This window comes from Empidonax traillii, unplaced genomic scaffold, assembly GCF_003031625.1.
Source record: "Empidonax traillii isolate 1590-97213 ecotype Southwest subspecies unplaced genomic scaffold, ASM303162v1 scaffold21:size2437335, whole genome shotgun sequence".
Classification (NCBI taxonomy): domain Eukaryota; kingdom Metazoa; phylum Chordata; class Aves; order Passeriformes; family Tyrannidae; genus Empidonax; species Empidonax traillii.
The window spans coordinates 1,631,970-1,637,691 of NW_020955214.1; positions in this window are offsets into that span (position 1 = coordinate 1,631,970).

A 5,722-nucleotide genomic window follows, 5' to 3' on the forward strand; every position below is an offset into this window, starting at 1 on the left:
AAAAAAAAAAAAAAAAAAAAAAAAAAAAAAAAGCAGTCTACATTGGATTTAATACCCACATTTTACGCCAAACCTTCCTTTTAGCCTACAACTTAACTCCTTCCTCATCTAAATATTTGCATCCCTGAAAGGGAGAGAGGCAAGAACACAAACGGAGAAGAGAGCAGTGGCTTTGGGGAAGCTGGGACCCCGATGAGGTGTCCTGCAGCACTGCAGATACTGGTGGAAGCACAGGAACCCTCTGGAGGAGGCAGGACACTGGCACAGCCCTCTCAGAGACGCAGTGTGCAGTGGGACACCACCTCAGCTGCCCAGTCCCATCCTCCTCTGCTGGTCCTCATCCCTCCTTTCCAAACAGCAGTATAACAAAAGGAGCTGTTCAGTGTCTTGTCAATCAGGCGTGAGTAGCTCCAAAAACAGCAGTTCAGAGGAGAGCAGCCATGGTAACTCCCCTAGGACACCTTGTGGAAGCTGTCCTCCACAGAACTCTGCCTCCAGCTGCACCTCCAGTCACCGCTGATGCCCCACTCCCCGGGAAGCCCTTGGTGCAGCCAGTGGAGAATGGGACCTGAAATGCATGTTGAGCCAATGTGGCCTGGAGGTGTCATGCTGACCTGCGTCCAGGGCTCGTGGCTGGCTGGCACTGGCCAAGGACAGGCATGAGCTGAACAACTACATTCCCAAGAGTCAGACCCCTGGGTGGATTGGCACAACCCGTGAATCCCTCTCAGCTCTGGCATATAAGAGAGTGGCATTGTCACTGGAGTCAGCAGTCACACACACCATGTGTTTATTAGTGATTACTAGGCACTTAACAAGTTGCAGCTTCTTTTTCAATCTCATTAACTATTTATTTTTACCACTGGATGTATAAATATAAAATATCCCTAAACTCAACTACTGCCTGTATCTGCCAGATCTTCAGGAGGGCTCGTGGTACCTCCCTGATCAGGAGAAGTCTTCAATCACTGAAGGCATATGGAGCAAACCCACATTTGGTAAAAATGGGGATGAACCATGAAGAAAAGGTATTTGGAGGCTGAATCAACCCCATCTGTTTTATCTTGCTGAATCAGCATACTACAAATTTCTGAGCTCCTATTGATTTCTGATTTTAGTGAGGATGGTGTTTATAAGAACGTGACCTACTTACACTTTCCTGGTCTAAGAATAGCATGTTTGGGCTGCTGCTGCCTGCCAGGACTGGCAGCTGTGTCAGAGATAACTATCACAAATACTTTAAAGGGTGTTTTCCACTTAAGGAGATCTACAAGATGCCTTTTGCCTTTTTTAGGTTTCATTTATTGATGGGGGGGGGGGGGAGAAAATACTCATTTCAAAGTAATTGTGACCTAAAAACAGCCTTGCAAGAAGCCATCCATCCTCTCCCTGCAGCTGCACTCAGCAGCAACCAGCACACCTCTTCATGATGCTTGGAACTCAGCTCTTGCTGGTTCATTGCAGGCTATAGCAGGCCCTAATTTTACACCTGTCTTTCCATTATCCTTTTCTGGGTTTTTCCACTTCATTATAACATATTTTTTCTGGAGATCAAATACACTCAGGGGTTTCCGGTGACAGCTAAATATCTTTGATTTTTTTCTCCTTTTATTTCTAACTTTAATTTTTTTCCTACTTTTAGGATTATACAGCACCTTCTAGGTAAGAGCTGTCAGATTCTCTCCCTGAGAAACACTTCTGTTTTACAAAAAATGAAACTGAAAAGTAACTAATTGCAAGTATTAGGAGTTGTGGGGGAGGCAGAGAGAGCATGGAATAAGGCTTGAATTTTTATTTTAAAGAAAGCAAAGGAGGAACCTCTGCTCCTTCTCTGTTGAAGGATGGTGAAGTCCATGCAAGTCTCTGGGTGCGTTTCCCAGAGAGCATGAAGGAGACAAAAAAGCAGCAGCCAGTGTGCCCCTGGCTCTGTGCCCTATGGAGTGGGTTGGGCTGCAGTGCTGCCCTGGCTTGTGCCACGGCTGTAGCACCCAGGCTGTGTGGCCGGCTGGACTCTTGCCAAGTCACCCAGCTCCAGCAAGCCCTCCTCAGGGCACCATGGAACGCCACGGGCACATCGACTCTCCCTGCACTCCGTAGGGACAACTCTGCACAGGGAGCTGAGCAGGAAGGGCAGCAGCCAAGGCTGCTGGAGACTAATCCCCGGGAGGATTTATCACAGGGGCTTGCAAGGTGCAGACAGCCCCTGTGGGAGTGCTAAGCTCTAGCTTTTTGCGGCTACAGGGGTTGCAAGCCCCAAGAGGGGCAAGGCCAGGCATGAGGGCTGCAGGGATAAGTGGGCAACAGCTCCCCCAGTGGGTCACGGCATCCCACCCAGCACCCAGAGCCACCGCCAAGGTTGCCCTTGGGTGCTTCTGGGGTGCTGAGTGCTAATTATGCTGCACCGTCCTCCCCACTTGAGAGCAGCTGACAGGTCTTGGGGGAAAAAACACGTACTTCGGTGTTCGCTGTTTGAGACACAAATGGTTCTGTGCTCAGGGAGCACTGGGGAGTAGTGCAAGGGAAATCACAAAGGAGTCCCCATGGGGGTCTTCACTGCATGAACATCCAGCCTGAGAAACATGCCCTCTGGTGCATTAGACCAGAGCCCAGAGATCCCAGTGCCAGGCCAAGATGAGTGAAGGGAAAGCGACTGTCATGCCCTGAAAGTCCTCTGTGGGAGAGAAGAGCTATCCTGCCTGCCCAACCTGGGCAGATCCTCTTCCCCCACTGGTCCTGTGCCAGGGCTGTCTCCCAGCTCCAGCATCACTGCTTCCCACAGGTTTGCCTGTGAAATATTAATTGTCCCTGTTCAAGCAGAGGATCAAGCAGGACTTACTCTGGGGTGAGCCTGGGCCCCAGATAATCAAATCTTGTTTGATGTTGGCCAGGTTTTCGCCATGGAACATGGCTGTGAGGCATCTTCTCCACTGCAGTTCCTGAGATGAACACCAAACCCTTTCCCTTCTGGCCACTCAAACAACTACCCCAGCATGCAACCATTTACACTAAGTGCCAAACAGAAATTTAGAGCCAGCCTCTCCATTCCCCAAGCCTTCAGAGACCGAGGTTAGGATTTATCCAGCCCCATGCACATATCTCCCTTGCCTCTGCTGCTGTCCATGGAGTCTACATGTGGCCAAGGACATGCTATGGAAGGGCATGGCTGAAAACTGATCCTGACTAAGAGTCAAAACTTAGATGATTTAAGACCTACAGGCTTTCAACCTTTGAGACAATGGCAAGAAAGACAGACTGTATGTAAAATATGAAGAGCTTCTCAGCAGAATATGATGTTCACTAATGTGATATTTATTTACATTAAAATCAGTGTTATTTATTGATACTTGCCACTCCTAATGGATATGTTTTTCAGAAACATGTTTTGATCCATCATTCTTTGTCGCCTGATAGCTGTTACTAACTGCTACAGCTTCATGATTTGCTGCTCTAGAATATCATAGATCACTTGAATCACACATGATTGTCGTCTTCCTGACTGAGCACTGTAGATCTGATGAACAAGAGTCCCCTTATCTCCTTGAAAAATACATGTAGATAAGTTCAATTTTTTAATGACTACCTCCAATTTGTAGTCTATTAACCATTCCACAAATAAAAGTGCTTGACAATACCTAAAAAGCAATTTCAGCAAGTGCCTTCCCAAAGGCACTATTACCATCGTATTTTATAACAATGGTAGTGTTTAAAGATCAGACTTCCGCCAGAATGCACCTAGCATTTAAATAACAGTAATATCCTTAAAGAACTAATGCCTATGCTCAACAGTATAAAGAGGTAGCTGAACATATGGGGTTTATCTGCATTTTCTGCAAATAAATGAATGAGAAAGCACAAGAAATCTAGTCATGCTAATAGGGGGAAATTTTTTCTACTGACACAAGCAAATATAATGTGCTTTATTCAAATTATCCAGCAGAGACAACTTCTGCATTCAAATACCTGGAAAATTGTGTGGCTCACTTGTTTGGTACTGATAATAATGTTCTCCGTGTTGGTTTTGTTCTGCTCCATTTGCCTAGTCCTCATCTTCAAGACAGCCTCCTTTGTCCCACCCCAGCATCGGAGCAATCACCACCCTGCTGCTGTGATGCACAAGGAAACCAGGGCTGTGGCCTGTAGCTTGGCTAGGAAGTTGCTTCTTTTGATCCGAAGAATTGAACAAAATTGCAAACTACTTCTACTAGGAGGAAAGACTGAGGGGTATATTATTTTTCAGGTATGTAAAGCATTTTTTTCCTCCTGAGCATAGTAAGGGACCACCAGGAACGTACATTGCCTCTGACTTTGACTCCTTCCACCCAAAGTTTCATATTTTGTTTCTTTTTTTTCTTGTAGTTTCACAGAACACATCTCTCTGTCCATAGAGCTGAACCTTGGTGGCTTCCCCCTTTCAAATATACAGCAACTGCCACACCTTTCCTTCCTCCTGAGGTTTTTTCATCAAACCTTTAGAAAGCATCCAGGGCCCAAATTCATCACTTCATCATAGAATAGTAGAATGGTTTGAGTTGTAAAGTACCTTCAAAAGTCTAGTCCAAGCCCTGACCATGAGCAGGGACATTTTTCACTAGATCAGGTTGCTCAAAACCTTTTCCAACATGACTTTGAACACTTCCATTGATGAGGCATCCACAGCTTCCCTCAGCAACCTGTTCCAGTGTCTCACCACCCTTATGACTTTGCCCACATGCAGTATTTTTCCCTATGTCTAACAAGGGGGCATCCAGCTTTCCTTTGTCCCCAAAAAGTGAAGGCAGCCGCCATGGCCAAAAGCTTCTGCATGTTGGTATGGACACTCAACCCCCAGCACACTAAGGATTCCTTCATTTATGTGTTTGATGGTGTTTTGAATGCACAAAGTCAAAATGCATAGGACAGGCACACATTCATGCCTTGGGTAAGGTACTGGCCTCTCAGAGCAGAATGTGTGTGGGACCAAAAAAAAACTTTAAGCATTAACTTTACTACTTCTGCCACACTGGTTTTGACTCGGCTGCAAGCTTCTTTGGTTCCAGATCAAAAACAGAGCCAATTCAGGGTGAGGATATGGATAACCAACCAGAGAACTGTCTCACAGGTTGCATACCCCCTGTGTCCTGTCTACAGTGGCAGTGTCCTCTGAGCTACCAAACATCTTTGATAGGAAGGAGGTCTGTGCTGAGATATATCTGAACCTAAGCTACCACCTTGTGCTTTGCTTTGAGCTTCGTACTTCGAAAAGGCAGAGGAAGCCTTTAAAATGAAAACCCTTGTTTTGTTTTGTTTTGTTTTTAATTAGCAATTAATATGGAGCTCAGTGAATGAAAATAATGTTGAAAATTAAGAAAATACTTCATAGAACTACATTATGCTTATTGTTTTTGTGGAAAGGCATACTTGCTTTATTAGAGCCCATATTGCCTGTTCTACAGTCATGGTCTTAACTAGACTAATTGCTCAGACTAATTCTGCAGTTTACAGGAAAGACAAAGATGCACGCAATTGTCAATGTAGATTAAAACTCATTTACAGCCTCAATATCTGCCCTGTGTTCTGCAGCAGCTCAGCTGAGCCACAGACCCACAGCCCCTCCTCTGCCCGAGCTTGATGATATTGAGAGAGGAAATAGCTCCTTGCAGGAGTGCTGAAGTGTGGTTGTGCTAATGCCCTTGCTTTGTTTTTAATTTAACCAGGCTATCTCTGTCAACAGGATTGCAAGTAA